The 17,918-nt window shown below is 37.8% G+C and overlaps 1 long non-coding RNA gene across 1 annotated transcript in view; it reads left to right on the top strand.

Annotated features, from left to right (window-relative positions):
• LOC311440438 overlaps window positions 1–17,918 on the top strand; it is an 86,742-nt gene that overhangs the window by 7,475 nt on the left and 61,349 nt on the right. Inside the window, exons 4-9 of the long non-coding RNA XR_014695410.1 lie at window positions 1,181–1,290; window positions 3,123–4,082; window positions 8,029–8,120; window positions 9,235–9,347; window positions 13,885–14,078; window positions 16,792–16,934. This is a non-coding gene — a long non-coding RNA (uncharacterized lncRNA). The remainder of the gene's footprint in view (window positions 1–1,180; window positions 1,291–3,122; window positions 4,083–8,028; window positions 8,121–9,234; window positions 9,348–13,884; window positions 14,079–16,791; window positions 16,935–17,918) is intronic.

The raw sequence follows: 17,918 nt of genomic DNA, 5'->3' as shown, positions 1-17,918 counted from the left end.
GTATTTATTGCAGTAGGAATCTCTTCAGTGCTTATGCTAAAAGGATAACTGAGGCACCTAAGGCCCCTTCTGTTTACATACTTCCTTTTGAAAATTGTGAAGGTCACTATTCTCAGTTCTGATTTTTTTTTTAATATTAGGCTAGTAGCTTCTGATTGCAATGCTAGCATGAGGAAATTTCTCACAATTTTAACAGATGTTCATATTGAATGTCTGTAGTGTGACCTGATAATACCTAAGGAAACTGTCACCATTAAAATTAAAGGACACCGGTAGCTCCTTAGTGAGAGTTATTAATTTAAATACAAGCAAACAGGAAGAAAGCAGGCTGATTTTACATTTAATTTACCCACATATTGATTTAATCAAGGATCAGTTCATGCACAGACGGAACTTTATGTTGCCAACACTATGTAATGCAGTCACAGAAAAAGTGTGTAATGAAAATAACCATGTACTTTGAAGACTTGCAAGCATATGTAAATAGGAGTAGTTCTTAAAGTTTCATGGAAGATAGAGCAGCACATGTGTAAAGGCACATGTCTGGAGCAAAAGAAAACAATTCTTCTGCAGCACTAGTGTGCCTCCAAAAATCTGCATTACAGCACAGTTTTGAAAGAAGACAAAAAGGTTGCAGAAATTTAAAATTCTAGCATGCTGGCTGCCAATGGGAGTGAACTAAATGCAACACTCGGTGTCATGTATATCTACTCTACTGAGGACTGCAAATTCCATTATAAGGTCATACATCTCACTTTTTGGCAATGTTCTTTTAGCACAGAGAATGGTAACTGCTACAGGCTGCCTCATATTTCACTGGAGTATTTGTAGTGTTGTTACCTGGCCAAACACATTGCAGTGAAATGATCAGTTTATTTCTTTAAATATATAATTTTATATAAATCTATAAATAAATAAATAAATAAATAAATTTATATAAATATATATATGACATACTGCTGTTCTTAAGTGTTATATATAGGCATACCAGCATGCTCAGGAGAGGAATTTAATTAATTCAGTCTTTATTAAGATGAAATACCACATTATGACCTTCATTTTAAGGACTGTTTTGTTATCATCGTACCTAAGATTAAATGTTTGCAATGTGATGGTATAAAAATGTGTCTGGTGCCAAGATGATTATTGAGGTGTGATAGCTATGTGTATTTTGTTCCAGCTTTAAAGCTCATCAGCCATCCCAGCCCAGCAACATCAAGTTTCTACTCCTGTGATAGTTGAAAGCATGTTTACCTTTGAACTCTGCTGGACCAAGAACTGGCCTCTTGGGTAACTGCATGAAATAATAGACTTTAGTAACACTTACTTCACCCATCCGATCATTCTTACACATTGATTTTAGCCAATTTACTAAAGTAATTGCAGCATGATTTACATTTTTAATTATTTTGTACGTTTCTAATATTAGAAAGGGAAAGACATATATTTAGGAAAGGGAGATAATGTTAATCGTGTTTTCTACCAGCAGTCTTCAGATAATGCATGGAGACCAAACATAACATACAACCTCTCCAAAATCAAGAGTGTGTATTCAGCTTTTGTGAATTCTAGTGGTCACTACAGCAAACAAGGCAGATGCTCATTTTATATCAGTCCACAAAAACATTTTCACTTTATATGGCTGGGGCCTGAATTCCAAAGAGAAACTGAGAATGATCATGTATCTTCATCTATTAATGTTTATCTCTTATTCATTTCTCTTGTTTTGTCTTGTTCATTTATGGTCTGTCTTCTGAATGTTCTTCAGAAATTTTCATTGTCTGCTTTTATGTCACTTGGAAAAAAACAAAGTGATAAATTACAAATTCTCTGTGGCTTTACTATTGTAGTACTTTTATGGGATGCCTTATCTTTTCCTTTTGCTTATAAATGACAGCAAGAATGAGATGTGAAAATGTGCTTGACAGGAAAAGGGAAGTGGCGTAACTATAAGTTGCAGCCACAATGTATGGAAGGAAAACACATTTCAAACCTGTACGTGAAAGTTCGATCTCATTCAGTTTTGTAATCGTTCCCTTTTTATGAGCTGATCAGGATTATGCCGTCATTACTTGGAATTCTACTATACTATATAGTATATTATATTATATACAGTAACTATAGTTACTTTTCTTAAAGTTTTCCCCACTGTAGTATCTGATCCCATCACCAAGATTAATGACTGTAGTCTCAAAATGATTCAGATTTATAGACTCATTTTACATTTTAAGCAACTGAGGCTTAACAAAGCTAAGCCATTGGTTTAAATCACAACGGAAGTGCATAGCAAAATTATGAATTAAATTCAGATTACCCAAGTCCTCTATCAACACTTTCACCATACAACTATTGTTCTGTTGTGAAGAAAGAATAAAGCAAATGACTCATGTATACATGCTTCTTTTTCTCTTCTGTGTAACTATAACCAGAAGAGCACCACCTTAAGAATCTGAGTGACTCAGCCTGATCTTAAGGAGGAAATACCCAGAAATTAGTTTGGCTAAGATTAAAAACCTGAGATTTTTTTGAAGTCATCAGTGAAGGCTGATGGCCAAAATAACTGGCTACTTGCAGGTATTGTGCAGTATTCCTAGCCACCACTTTGAAAAATAAAACACTGGGACTAGGAAAGTGTATGTTTGGTGGAAGAATCCTGGTAACAGTAGGATCATAGCAAAAAGACTGGGGGAGGAGGGAAAGAAGGAAACATTCTGAAGCTTTCCAGGATTTCTGAAGTAAAAAAACAAACAAACAGAACAGACAACAAAATGGAATGGAAGTGGTATTGTTTGGCATTTTGTGGTGTTTTTCCTTTTTCAGATGCAGTCCTTATATCACTTTCCTTTATCCTTCTCCACCTACAGACTCAATTCACCTTCATCCTAAAATTAACTCTCTTCACGAATTTGACTTTGCCAGTTCTAACTCCGCCTTAGCTTAGGACTTATTTAGCTCATTGTGGTCTCCAGTCATTTTCTCCAGTCTCCCTTTACATTCCCAGGCACACATCTAGGTCTGCTGCCTGAAAACCCTTCATTTATTATCAAACTTCTTGTCACCTCTCACTTCTGATCACTCTCTGCTTGCTCCCATGCTCATTGTTGTCTCCCTCCCTTACCCAGAATTTAGGTTAGAAAAGCAGGTGGTGAAGTGGTGAAGTGAGACCCATTCCTTCACAAACCCCCTGACAGATGCAGAAACACTTGCTTTCCTGTCTCAGACCACTGGTACACTTGTGCGTGCAGCTGCTGCTGTATCTAAAGGAACGGGAGATCAGACAGTATGAATACTATTCCTAGATATGGAAAACATGTCCTGATTTTATGTGGCAGAAGAAAGTGAGCTCTGCACAGAGTCCTGCCTACTTAGCCTTTGCCTCCACTCAGCGCTGTGGTACTGGAAATACCGCATGAGAATCAGGTGTGCTGCAGATTTCAGGGACTACAGCAACTCTGGTACACCACCAAAACCAGTTGCCAAGCACAAAGTGAAGACAGAAACAGACCTGTAGGATTGACTGCCCCACAGCAACTTGTCTCCAAGTTTTGTGATATTAGGCACAGCACTGCCATGAGCCTTTGGATAGATGCTTCACTATCTTGGGATTATAATTTTGGTAGTGGATATATGATTCAAATGGATAAAATACAGAAAATGAGCTACAGAGGAAGAAGACATACCAGCTGCAGCTGTACTCACTTTCTGTTCAGGAGAATGGAAAAGGATAAGAATATTAGCTGTTCCATGAAGGGATCCATCTCTTGCTGCTGTACAAGACTGAGGATTCTCCTGCAGCTGAGATAATCTACAACAGTTTATTGCACAGCCCGCTGGATTACTTGGAATGCCTTTTTATTTTCCAGGAGCAGATCCAAAAACTGCAGTAAAGGAACAGTTTTGAGAGATTTGATAGGACTATCACATCAGCCTATACCTCCAGTAGACATGGAGTTATGGGGTTCTGCAAATTAGGGTGAAAAAAAGGACCAAAGAGGATGCTCTGATTTTCAGAATACTTGGGAAGTGTGGAAGTGAGCGGTTTTGAGAGCCCTGTACAGAGATCTCTGGAAATTGATGTCCAGGTAGGTGCTGTACAGATGCATTTGCCTGGTGGTTTCATATAACCCTTTTTATGTCTATGAAGATGCCTGCAGTTAGACTAGGTGCAACTTGGTATTTTGTCTTTTTTTTTTTTTTTTTAAATTGATCAACAAGCCTTATGTTCTTAAACAATCCTGATGTAACAGTGATTAACCCTGAACCCATCCTTATCTGTGGTGTTCCCCGGTGACCCAATCTACCACAGACACATCACTCATTCTTTTCTCTGGAAATGATAGTAAGATATTTGGAGAGACAAGTACCCTATTTTAAAGATATAAGATTGGACAGCTTGTATTATTTTTAAAATTTGGGGTCAAATTCCTTTCTGGCTCAGTACGTTTGCAGCATATTGATTTTGCCAAAGTTACGTAAGGCATAAAAACAGCCCTTTGTTACCAAAAGCAGTACAGCTGTTTCCAGGACCATGAATTGTGTATGACTTCTCTTTTTAACTTCCTACTGGCTTTTTAAAAATATACTTCAAATCAGTTTTGCTTTTTGACACAAGAGAAACAGCAATAAATTCTTCCAAGAACTGGAGATTTGGCCAAAGCATTAAGTTTTCATGTGCTAAGAATGCAAAGTCATTTTAAACTCTGACATTTACACAATTCTATAGAATATGAGAGAAGTATATATGATTGCATATATCTACAATTCAGATTGGAGGTACTAGGAGTATCTAATTTAATCAGTGGTGGAACACAGCTACTGAGTGGCTGCTGAAGTTATTTTAGATAAGCAAGCAGTCTAGACCATGTCAGACCAAGATAGCATCAGAGTGGTTAAAATGTTGGTTACTGGAATACCTTGTAAAAGTGAATTCATGTTAGCAGCAGTGGAAAAAAAATATGAGTTTAGGCTACAGTCCCACTCTTGTGGCAATGTACTCGTATATTGTTAATTAACTATTAAAGCTTAGTAAGGTGGGTAGTCTGAAAAAGTAATAAACACATACAGGGGAAGACTTATGCTTACTGAAGTATATTGTATAATCCTGTCTGGATTAATGAGACAAGCCCTGATGATTAACCCTTGCTTTTCCTTGTCTCTTTCTATAGTACTTCAGAGTTTTTACAAACTGGCCTTAGTACCACAACAATGTGAGAGTGTTTGCTTCTGAAGCTTGTTTCGTTTTGCTCCAACTTTTGTGCCAGGGATCTTACCTGAGCTAAGTGCTACTGGCATGTACTCCAAATTAATCATGCTCTTCTGAAGTAATATCATCCCATTCTTCTGTGTCCATGGGATTGCATACAGGGGCTCATTTCAACAAAACCATGGCCCCAGCCTTTGTTTGATGCTGAAAGATTCTCCAGTTGTACAAAATCTGCAGTCACAGAATAGAATCATAGAATCATTAAAGTTGGAAAAGACCTCTAAGTTCATCTAGTCCTTGTTAGTGTTAGGCCAGAGTTTGGACTAGGTGATCTTGGAGGTCTTTTCCAACCTAGATGATTCTGTGATTCTGTGATCTTCTGCAGTCTCCTGTTTCTTATAAAAGTAACAGGGAAAGAGTGAGGCAGAAGCCTGATAAAAAAACAAACAAACAAACAAAACCACACACACACAAAACAAACAAACAAACAAACAACAACAACAACAAAAACCCACAACCAACCTTGTTCCTTGTCAGATATTGTGACTACACTTTAAAATGTTCACATCCATGTCATTTAATACTCATGACTGCATGATTTGCCACAAAAATGCAGATGCTGGTGGAGGAAAGAGAGAACATGGTGATCTGCAGACTGTTACCTAAACACATGTGCATGTGTGCAGTCCCCTAATGATCCAGAGCTGTCAGGCATGTGTATGTAGCCTGGTTTGCTACAACACTATCTCCCCTGTGCCACAACGCTGAGCCAGAGCAGTGCATTATACACAAAAAGAAAACAACATGTGGATAAACTACGTGGTCTGCCCGAAGTCACCTGGCAGCCTGTGCCAGATCTGGGGGATTTTATGAGTTAGTTTTATGGATTGCAGTCCAGCCTATTTACCACAAGGCTCACAAAGCAAGGAATTTATGACACCTCTGCTCAATCCAACCCACTGTTTAACACAGTCACTGGAGTGCTTTTGCTCCCGTGGTTCTGCACAAGCACCCAGATACTTGACTCACCTCTCAAGGGCACTGCTGAGAATTAGGTAAAGCATACAAAGCAGCCTGAATATTAAAAACACACCAGTTCTTGGTACTATATGGAATGGTGGCTTTCGCATGTTTTACGTTACATTTGCTAAAGTTACTTCACCTGCACATCTAAAATTAATTCATGTATTTGCACTCATCTCTCTAAGGCTTTTGGTCTGTTTTATGAGATGAAAATAACAGCATGAATTTTCCTGACTGCTGTGTTCAAGACCAAATGTAAAAACTCAGTGAAGAATTAATGAGTGAAATCTCCAAATGCTATTACTGAGTCATGCATCTTGCACACTTGCATAAATTTCATGAAATGAGAGAAATTTCGAAACAATATTACACTTGTGCATCTTGCACACTTGCATGAATTTCAACAAATGAGTGATTTTTAGTATAAATAATGTCAGAGACACAGCCATGCACTACTGGCTGAGACATTACTTGATAGTTCTCGTATACATTATGAACATCGTTTGTTTGCTTCAAAGGTTTTCAGTTCTGTGTTTGAAGTCTGGCAAGAAGCTCACAACAAAAAGCTGATGCAAGGCTTTTGTGACGGATTGTTTGAAGGCACAAGTCAGTGGATCTGCTGCATACCACCACCACAATTACAGGCAATTAGTTATTCATTTAAGAGAACAGCTACTAGGTTTTAAGCCAAATTGTGCCAATGCACTCAGAAATGCATATCACACAAACACCGTTCCTTTTTCTCTCTGTGGATACATATGTGTACACGCATGCACACACCTGTGTCAGTTGTACAGAGACATACATTTGTGTAGGTGGGAAATATGCATAAGATACTTTTTTTCCATTCCTTGGGCACAAACCTGTGAATAAGCACATGTACGAGTTGGTGCAGGATCAGGCCCTGGGTCTGCATTTGCAAAAGCAATACTGCTGCTTAGCAACCACTTTTTGCCCAGATGAAAGCAGCAACCTTGCAAATCAGAAGCAACTATGTAGGTCCATGCAAAGGCCAAGTGAATTAAAGTGAAAAGTGAAATTATACTAACTGAGCCTGCTCCTCTTTGGTCATGGTAAAAATTTCCATGAAGAAGTAGAGGCAGTATAGGGCATAGAACCTTAAAGGAAGGATTTAAATAAAATAAATTAAAAAAAAAATTATGCACAGAGTGTTTTCAGCCTCTGTGGAAAATAAAAGCAGACATCCGAATGAGATAAAAATAAATTAATTTGCATTTTTAAAGCCAAAACCTAAAGTGGATTTTTTCTTTCTCTCTAGAGTACAAATACTTGTTCCTTTTCCCATAAGACTTAATGTGGAATGCACAGGACATGGAATTACTTTTGATGTCTTTACAGTTATTTTTATTCATGTCAGTCAGACATCCTCATTTCATTAATGCTTAAGGCTTCAAAAAGAGAGCCACAATCACTGGGCTCTGTGATTGAGAGCTAGTGCTCTTCAGTTTGCTCACTGACATACTAGGTGCTCACTGGCAAACTGCTAGCAGTCAAATTTGCAAAGATTGGTGGATTTCCAGAAATGCAGCTGGCACCCAGACATCACATTTTCAAATGAAGATCTAATGAAAAAAAAATGAGGTGCCTAAATCTCAGGGCAACTGGATGCCTAATCTATTAAGGTACTTTTGAAAATCCCATTAGACATCTAAATATCTTTGGAAAATCTGGTGCTCTGAGGTTGAGCAAGATCCCCTTGAAATCTTTGGGTGTCACTCTGCAAACTTCAGGAGGTTTTGCGTTAGGCTGTTATATTTTACCAGTTTTGTATCTCTCAACAGCAAATACTAATCCTGCAGCTGCTGCATGGAAGTGGTGTGCCCACCCTTGATTATCAGCTCATACCAGAAAGAACAGTGAGATACGTAACCAGGTAATTTCTTACTCTACATTAGTTTATATGATATAGAAATAACGTGAGTCCTTGAACATGAGTGGCTACAGAAGAGTGGATGAGCCTCTTGGTTTGTGATCTGGAGCCAGTGGGATGGAGAGTTTGCAGGGAAGAGGTCTCAGCGACCTTTTCACAAAGTGATGCCTGAGCACCCCTGCCACAGGCTGACTCCCATTACACACACAGCTCTTTCACCACTTTCATTCACAAGCCCCCTTAGGTGTCATCCACTGTATGGAGAAAATCCCTGTTTCTGATCTGATCACCTGTGAATACGTACTACCTGTACTTATATGTCATTATCAGTGACTGTTTTGTAATGTGGAACTTTAAAGCCTGTAGAAAAAGTCTCATTGTACAAATAAATGCTCCCCCTTCACATCCTGTTTCCCAATCAGGCTGTAGAGTAGATTTGTATGTGTCTCTGTATTCATCTCTCTCTATCGGCAGCACACAATCATGGCCCAATACCTGTCTAAAGAAGCATAATTTCTGCCCAGATGATGAATGAGACAGAAAAGCACCACTGCTTTCTACATCTATTCATCTAGAGATGTTGGGGTGAAGAGACTAACCCCTGTGTCTCTTCCAACAGAAAAAGCTGCTGCTTAAGCGTGTGAAAAATACAGAGGCCTGATGATATTTTCAAAATCACCTGAAGCTTTTCATTTTCTTCAGGACTTAGGTACTTCCAAAAAACTAGTATTGGGGATTTAATGTTAAAGAAAACCAAATTTGAATGCTAAAACTGTGGCCTTACTTTGAAAATCCAATCAGCAGGGAATGGATTATTTTGCTATACCATTCCAGTAACAAATAAACAATTAATACAAAAAAAAAAAAAAAAAAAAAAAAAAAAAACATTTTAGAATGCCCCAGAATGCCCCAGTGCCAATTTTTTAATCGTTTGATCATGGGTTACCTTCAAGCAATGAGCCCAGCTTTGCAAGGTGTCCAGATACCTTAGTTCTCATAGCAGGAGGATCTCAGCAGGGTTGGCCTTGCAGGGATTAGAGAGGTGAGAACTGAGATCAGATGGGATTGAATGCACAAATTTTCTTGACATTCTTTGACTCTGTCCATTCCTTGGCAGGGAAATCTCTTGTCTGATTAACTCGGCATGGTCTTGTTCTTGGAACCCAAAGGCAAGCAGGTTGGCTCCTGCAGCTACAGCAAAAAGGAAAACAGCAGAACTGCCTGGCAAGTGTAAGTCAGAATTTGTTGTGGAGAAGCTTTAGAAAATTGCTAAAACTCAGGAATCTGTAGGAGCATGGTAACAACATTCCCTTATAAAAGAAGGGAACTGAAAATATTTGCAAATTCTTAATGTAATGATATTTTATAGCTTATAGTAAGAATAAAGTGACACACTCATAACTGTAAGACATTTTAGTGCAGAATTGCAAACCTTACTAGCATCACAGTTTGGTGCTGGAGGCTGCTTTTGTACTGATGTTGACATACTAATATTTGGAGGGCTTTGAGCAAGGAAATAATACATAAGCTGGAGGCATGTCTGAAGAAAGCATTCTGTGTACATAATGTCATCATAAACAAAATTGAATGTTACAAATATACGTTTATTTTCTCTGGTTATCTTCCTATTTTGAAACCTTAATATGAAATGGTATAAAAATCTTCAGGAATGCAGCAACTGGTGCTGTTATTTTTAAGAAAGAGTAGTTGGTATTGTCACTAAATATTTGGTGAACTTTGGTTAGAGACAAATGAGTGCTATGAATACTGTTTAGGAAACACTGCCAAACAATGTTTTTGACATCATGGCTCTTAGAGAAGAAGTAAATCTCTAAAGAAAAGCAAACTCTTAAATACATTCTGGTTAAAACAGAGCTAGAAAATCTATTTTCTGGGATGCATCTTTTCAGGGAGAAGTTATGGGGCTGTGTGGAAGGGAAGGAGTGCTTCTTGATTTCTAACAGTGAAAACAGTTTTCATTTTTATGAGGATTTTCCACAAGATTAATGCTATCTTTGGGTATGAATATGACTGGCAAAAGACTTATGGACAGCTGGGGGAGATTGTCACAGAAATGCCTGTGGAAAAATGTTATGATTAACAGGGAGCTTTCTCTCTCAGGCAGAGTAAGTCTATCTCTGAGACAATTGATCCTTGACATGTGCAAACAGGGTAAAACTGAGAGCAACTGCATTCAGAATAAAAATGGGAAATTGTGTCAATTAACTTTGCTTGCATTTTCATGAATGTTTATCAAGGGAAATCACTCCAAGATGAAAGAGGAAATAAAGTACAGGATACTCAGCAAATCACCACTGAAGTTTAATAGTTATGAAAATATAATAGGACTTGTAAATTACAATGGTGTCTTTCAAGGCTGCCTACCATGGAATAGAGCGAGAAGTCATATGATGGGAAATAAAGTTTACAACCCTGGTCCGTGTAAGTTGATTGCAGCCAGATAACAAAATTTTATCTCTCTCAGCCTTCCTGTATATTACACTCTAACTGCAATTAATAGCTCTGTGTGCATAAAGTCTCTTTGCAATTAGCTTGTTCTCCTTAAGCTTGAAACCAAGAATGTAATTTGGAGATAATTGTTAATCTGGGAAAGGTCTGTGAGTCAAAAGCAATCTGAGAATAAACAAACACACCTCCTTTGCTGAAAGCAACGTGCTTGTAAAGTCTTGTGCAAATACTTCATGAAAATTAATATAAAAATAATAATAAAAAAAAATCTGTAAAGCCCCCAAAACATCACACTAGCAAGGCTCTTATATTCAGAGTTGTGACAGAGTGAGAAAAGTCATCTGTAACAGCAAAACTCAGAAAAGAGCTGGGCTGCCTCATGTATGTGGTGCATTATGGAGTGCACAAGCTAAAATTCATGGGAGCTACTTAACCCGGCATCAGCCTTTCCTTTGGAGTAGAGGTTTTGAAGTCTGAATGCTCAGGTACATCCTACTAATTGTACCTTTGTGTCTGAGTGAATCAGTGGGTCACTAAAGCCCAACAACCCCTCCTTTGGGCTGCAAAACATGAATCTTACGCTGGTCAGTGGTGCAGGAGGATAATTTACAGGAAGCAGCAAAACCTCCCTCACTTCACAAAGTCAATATCCTTCACTCAACAAACTTTACAAAGAGCTAATAAACCTTGTCCCATCTTTGCATGAAGGAGGCAGATGTTAGTAATCTCATCTCATGAAAGCTGACATCTTGGAGAGATATGAAGTGACTTGACCAGCTGAGCTGAATCCCTGTCTTAATCATTAGGTAACAACCTTAATATGATATAATATTAGTTTTAAATATTAAAGCTTCAAAACAGGAAATCTGTTTCCAGATGAAAATTAAACTCCTTAAAAGGGAATAAATACAGTGCAAATTCCTTTGAAGTGCAAAAATGGCTTTAGTTATAGCACATACATTAGTAAATATTATAAATGCTTCTTATTAATAAACCTCAGATATTCACTGACCAAAACTGGATGCACAGCTGTTGATGGGCTCAACTCATCACACTGACTCTGTTGTACCTGGAACATTGTCTTTGTAATCTAAATTATGTAGAATCATGGGATATTTCCAGTTGGAAGGGATGCACAAGGATCATGGCATCTAACTTCTGCCTCTCCACAGGACAACCTAAAAAGTAAACCACATTTCTGGGAGCATTGTCCAAACACGTGAACTCTGGCAGGATTGGGGCTGTGACCACTGCCCTGGGCAGCCTGTCTCTGTGCCCAACCACCTCTTGGTGCAGAACCTTTTCCTAACACCCAGACTGACCCTCGGCTGTTCCAGCTTCATGCCGTTCCCTCAGGTCCTGTCGCTGTCCCCAGAGAGCAGAGCTCAGCAACTGCCCCTCTGCTTCCCTTGTGAGGGAGCTGCAGGCCTCCATGAAGTCTAGAAAAGCAGTCTAGGGATTCATGGTTTTTACATTTCCTCTCTGCTTTGAATGTTGTGGTACAGAGCATAGTATTCACACTTTGCAGACAAAAAAAAAAACAAAACATCTTGAAAATTGTAGGAGTTCTCTCAGGAGAGCTTTTCCGCCCACATACCGCTCCCTACTGTGTACTTCTGCATCTGAAAGCAGGAGAATTGAATTGGAGGGATGGTGGGGTAAGCAGAGGGAAAGAGGGTTGCCTTCTTCATCCTTTCTCCCTCCTCTTTTCCACCATCTTTCCCCATACCTTTCCCCATACCATCAGCAATCATATCTATAACACGAGCCATGGAGTACTTTAGGATAAACAAAGCTACAGGTAAAAAGAAACTGGTATTTGTATAATAATACATGCTCCAGAGGGGTACTATAACCCCCCCCCATCCAAACCTGTTTGCCTCTGTAGAAATGTTTTTGCATGTCTTTGCAGAATGTCCATAACAGAAGATAAGCTGTTGTTTACAGGTGAGCCCATTGTGTTTGACCTTAAAATAATTCCTCAAGGTAGTGGGACTTATTTCTGTAACATTTGAAATTTGAAATTTATATTTTAATTTGGCAATAGTATTTAACATACGACATAACAATAAAATAGGGACTGAAAAAGTCGATTATTATGTGCAGTGTTTTGTGGAAAGACATTATTTACTTGTTTGCTTCATTCCAATATTTACCGTTCTAAATGTCAGCACTGTTGGGTTCAACGGCCTCACTCATAATTTAGATAATTTTATGTTTTTCAGGAGTGGTTTGTATTTCACAGTAATAGCACACGCTGCCACATTTATAAACAGCTACTATCTCCCTTCACAAATCATTTTCACTGAGAAAAATATACGAAAAGGGGTGAATTCGTGAACAGGAGAATATGGTTTCAAATGTTTCATGTTAACTCTTAGTCCTTTAACAGTTCATCTAAGGCTTGGGTCTTCGGTCAACTGGCAGCATCTAGCTGCTAAAGAGAGATGGCAGATGCTTGCAAATGCATGGTGTCAGTCTGGCCATGCTTTACCCCTTGAAAAGGGAAAAGATGCAGCTGGGCAGCACCAGTGGGGTCCATGACTCCACCACACACAACGTTCATGGCCACTAAATTACTTTCTGCCTTATGCAAATGGAAGAGCTGGCAGCAATCTGCCCTTGCTTCATGTTTTGCCGAGTCTGGGCTGCTGAGGATCGGGTAGCAGCAAATCTTTCCTGGTAACTGCTGCTGTCCACAACCTCCTAGCAATGCAGTGCTGTAAAACCTGGTAGAGAGCTTGAGTCATAATTTTGATAGTTTCTCACCTACAGAAAGGTGGTAAATACAGCATTTCAGTGAGTGGCAGATAGGCCAGAGAGCAATTACACACCCCAGAATGAAACACTTCACATTATTAAAGCTCAGTTTAATGCTGGGGATTCAGTGGGAGACTACATTTAACTCCAGGGGCTATAGAACAGAACCTAAATACAAAACATTATTACTTTATTTTTTGCTTCTTAAAATATGCTGCTGTTACTGAGAATTATGTAAATAAAAGTATAATTTATTTTTCAACACAATAGATAGCTGCAACACGCATATATTTTTGTATTAGAGAAGTAGAATTTAATAAGGCTACTTAACGCTGGGAAGCTTAACATTACCTGGGTTATTTTGTTACTCATAATGTATTAATCAAATGAATCTTAGGCAGGTTTCCTTATTCTCTGTCTTTGCTAATAGTATTTCCTTTTCTTCTACAATTTGTTTTTATGTTCTTTGCTAAATGTATAGCCTTTTTTAATGAAGAACCTCAATGTTACCACAAATGTGATTTCTTACTCTTTGTAGTTACGGGAACTGTCATGCAGAGGAACGGCTGGGCCTAACATCTGATACCCTTCTTCACTTGCGGAAACAGATCAAGTTCAGTCACTAAAAAAAGCCGATAATCTGACTAACCTAAGCAACAATTTTCTCTAATGGTGGCTCCACGTCGGGTGTTGCTAGTTTTAAACGTTATTTTCCAAAAATCCACATTTTGGGTAAGTTACTGCTGTCTTTTAAGTAAATATAAAAGTATGTAAACTTTATCAGATTCTACTTAAGCATGTCATTGATGACAATTATTCATATTTTAAGGACCAGCCTTGTTACAGGATGGTTCTAGATACACAGTGATAGTTCTATTAGATAGTAATGCTGCAGGGAGTTTTATATAAGGAGGAAACAAATGGGTGCCCCTGTGTTTCACACTCACCAAGTGGTAACAGCTTCAGTCTGGCCCATGCTATATGAAAGGTATCAGAAAGTGCTTCATAGCAATACGTGTATCCCCAAATGCCAGTCACACACAGCCTTAACAGCACAGAATAATTAAACTTTTTCAGCTGCTATGCTTCCTTCTGGAAGATCTGAGGAAGCAACAACAACCTTCGGGAAGACTATTTTTTCCATATTATGCAGAACACAGGAAGACCTCAGGACTTCTGCTGATGTGGCCAAGGTTTATTTTTCAGGAAACTTATCCCTACATGAAATACCATTTGCAAATATGAAAGCTGTAGCATATGAATTAAACAAAAAGTCAGCTTATAGTGCTGAGGCAGTGCTCTGTAGGGATTGAAATATATACTCTCCGAGCAGAATCTGTAATAGTTCACAAAGTCCCTAAGTAAAGAGTGTAGCAGGTTTACAACTGCTAAGAAAACAAGAGCAGAAAATCTAGAGAAGATCATAAATGCAAGCATAAAATGAAAAAGATGAAAATGCTGAGATGAATATATCTTACGTTCATAAAAGTAGAGTCTCTATCGTGCAAATCATTTTTATTTTGTGTCTTGATTTTTACCTGGGGCTTTAACAGCTACTGCAGTTTTGGATCATTTGTCAGAATGGAACAATTTATCTGAAATAATTTATATCACATTATCTCTGCTGACTCCACTGGTATTATGTCTTTATCTCTCTCCTTCTCTCAAATAAGAGGTTCACGAATTTTCATTCTTACTTAAAAGAGTTATACACTTTTAGAGTCAAATCCAATTTTCAAGTCAATACAAGGTTTTTCATTTTTTTTTCTATGGGAACTGGATCAGAATTTCATAGCATAAACTAAATTAGGTATCACATCGTAGTATATAAGTTGTAAATTTCTGGGAGATTTCATGAACTGAGGCAGTTTGAAAGCTGAAGATAACATAAAACATATTTAATAGATGGAGTAAGAGCTTCTTATTTAAAATTCATTAAAAATATTTTAACATGAAAATGGCCTGGCTCCAGATTATATCCAGAACATATCAGGCTGTTAGTGGTACACAGCCAGATCTCATATGACACCATGGGGGAGGGAGAAAAAAGGGAAGATAAAGACAAGTTGTAAAATTTCTTAAGGCTATAATTATTCAAGATGTAAGAAACATTAGCTGTTAACAAAATCTGTAGAAAGTATTATCTATAGTGAGCAAATGTTGTTTTCTGGATTCTGGAAAGAATTTAGCCTGTATGTTTCTCCAGAAAACACTGGATAGCTTGTGAATCTGCAGGGCAACAGTCATTAGTTGGAGGCACTTAAAACCACGAAATCCCTAGTGTGAGATAAGTTTTTTTTTCAAAATTTTAAGGAAGAACTTGGTAGGCTCTGCATCCCTCTTGGGTGATAGCAATTATTCATGTTGCTACCATCATAAATGCTGTTATCCTTTGTGAAACTGAGAGCTTATATAAAATACCACTAGCCTCCAGAGACAAAACTTGTAAGCAAAAAAATTAAAAATAAACTATTATAATGTGTAAGGAATGACTGATGAAGCATTACTGAATTTGCAGAAGTATTTTCTGGTCATTGACTATCACAAAAAGAATGACTTAAGTCACTATAACTCTGTTATGTGGTACATTTAGTGCCCACGGTTAAAGAACAAAGGTATCTAACAGTATCATTCTATGTTGAAAAAAAGAAACTGTGCTAGGATGAAGGGGACTTGAGGACAAGTTTAGTGATTTGTTTTAATCACTAAATTTTAGTGATTTGTTAAGAATAGTGAAGCAAAGTAAAACCAATTTAAAAAGATATTTAATAGAAAAACATTATTCAGGATAACATGATGAAGTACAACAGGATACGGAAGTTGGACATTTAAATTTTAACATCTAGTGTTAACAATTAGCTCAAGATATTTACTGAGTGACAAAGTTTTCAGAATATTTTCACTCCATGTAATAAAGCTGTAACGTAAATACTGTCCATGTATTTGGGAAATAGCAGATCTAATTGTGAAGTGGTTATCCATTAATACGTACAATATGTCAGTCCTTCTGTATTTACTCTGCTTTGTTTCAGTAGTAGCTACCAAATATTTATTTTTTCCTTGAAATAACAACACTTTTGTTGTTGTTGTTGTTTTGTTTTGTTTTTCATCTACAAGGGCATGTTTGGTTTGGAAATTCTGGTATCATATAATGGAAGATTTCTGTCATTTTGACTTGCAAAACAGGATTTGATTACTGAATTCATAGATCAGCACTAGTACTTACAACTTGTAATTCCTGTGGGAGAAATGCACAAAACTCAATGATATAATCCTATTGAGTATTTGAAAATGTAATGTCCAGTGGCAAAGAATCATTGGTTTGAAGAATGGGATTTTATTATTTTCATCTATGAAGTTATCAGTTCATGTCAAGGTTGGCATGGGCTAAAAACTGTACAATTTGTGCTTGCTGGCTAGAAATATGATGTTTCTTCTATTCCAGAGGGAGAGATATTTCTATTACACAATGTTTCAGTAAAAAGGACAAGGATTGAAGAGATTTGAAGACCAAACTCTTTCTTTCCTTCCATGGCCACTCAATCAACTTTTTTTACGTCAACATCGTGGCTGACAGACTGCTCTAGTGTAAGTACTGCTCAGTTCTAGCCAGGCTGCCACTGTTCTGGGGTTAGAGAAATGACAACATGAATGTTACCTAACCTGATGCATGTGAAAAAATAAAACTGCACTGGAGACTGTATGTTGAAGAAGAGCGAGTCTGCTATAGGAGGTTATTTAAGAAAACATAGCATAAATCATAACACCTATTTGCATGCTAAAGGAGAAAACTACTCAAAAATGCCTTCATGGATAAACAAAGCAAGAAGGTGAAAATAGTATGAGTGTCTGTCTGAATAATGAGAGGTTTGGATATATGGGCAAACAAGACTACTCAGGAGCAATGAAGAGATTTCAGAGCAGACCTATTTTCTCTTGCCATCTCCAGCATGCAGATAGTGCAAGTAAGAGTGGAAAATGCAAGATCTGTTCTTCATTTTTATTCTACTTGATGTTTTTAAGGAAGGGAACATCTTTTTCTTTCCTGGCTGGCTCAGTTTCAGTTTCTGTGACAGTTTTTAAACTGTTCTTCCTAAAAAAAAAATGTCACCTTATTAAATGGAGGTGAGCAAGATACAGTATAGCAAATTTACATCTGGTGTTAGCATGTAGAGGTGATGGCCAGCACAACTGCCTGCAAATGGCATATTTCTATATGATCTTCTGCATTTAGGGAAAATTAAGATATTAAATCCCGCTCCCCTCCCCCCCCCAAAAATCTGAAAATCTGAAAAGGAAGGAGCACAATAAACAAGTTGTCAAAACAGAGAAAAAGACAAAGTACTCTCTCACTTCGGCTTTATCCAAGGCTTCTTTTGCCTTTGTTCTGCTCTAGCTCTGGAATACCGAGGCCAGTGTTTACTAATTACCAGGAAATGAAAAGTGTTTGCTGAATAGTGCTAAGAGCAGATTCTCACATTTAAAGCCTACGTAGACTTAACATGTTCCAGAAAAAGCTCGCCCAGAACTGTAAGAAATTATTGCATTACTAGATAATTGGAGCTCAAGGTG

Source organism: Aythya ferina (genome assembly GCF_964211825.1).
Source record: "Aythya ferina genome assembly, chromosome: 8".
Classification (NCBI taxonomy): Eukaryota; Metazoa; Chordata; class Aves; order Anseriformes; family Anatidae; genus Aythya; species Aythya ferina.
The sequence above is the reverse complement of the archived record's forward strand: the minus strand, read 5'-3'. Positions and strand labels throughout refer to the sequence as shown.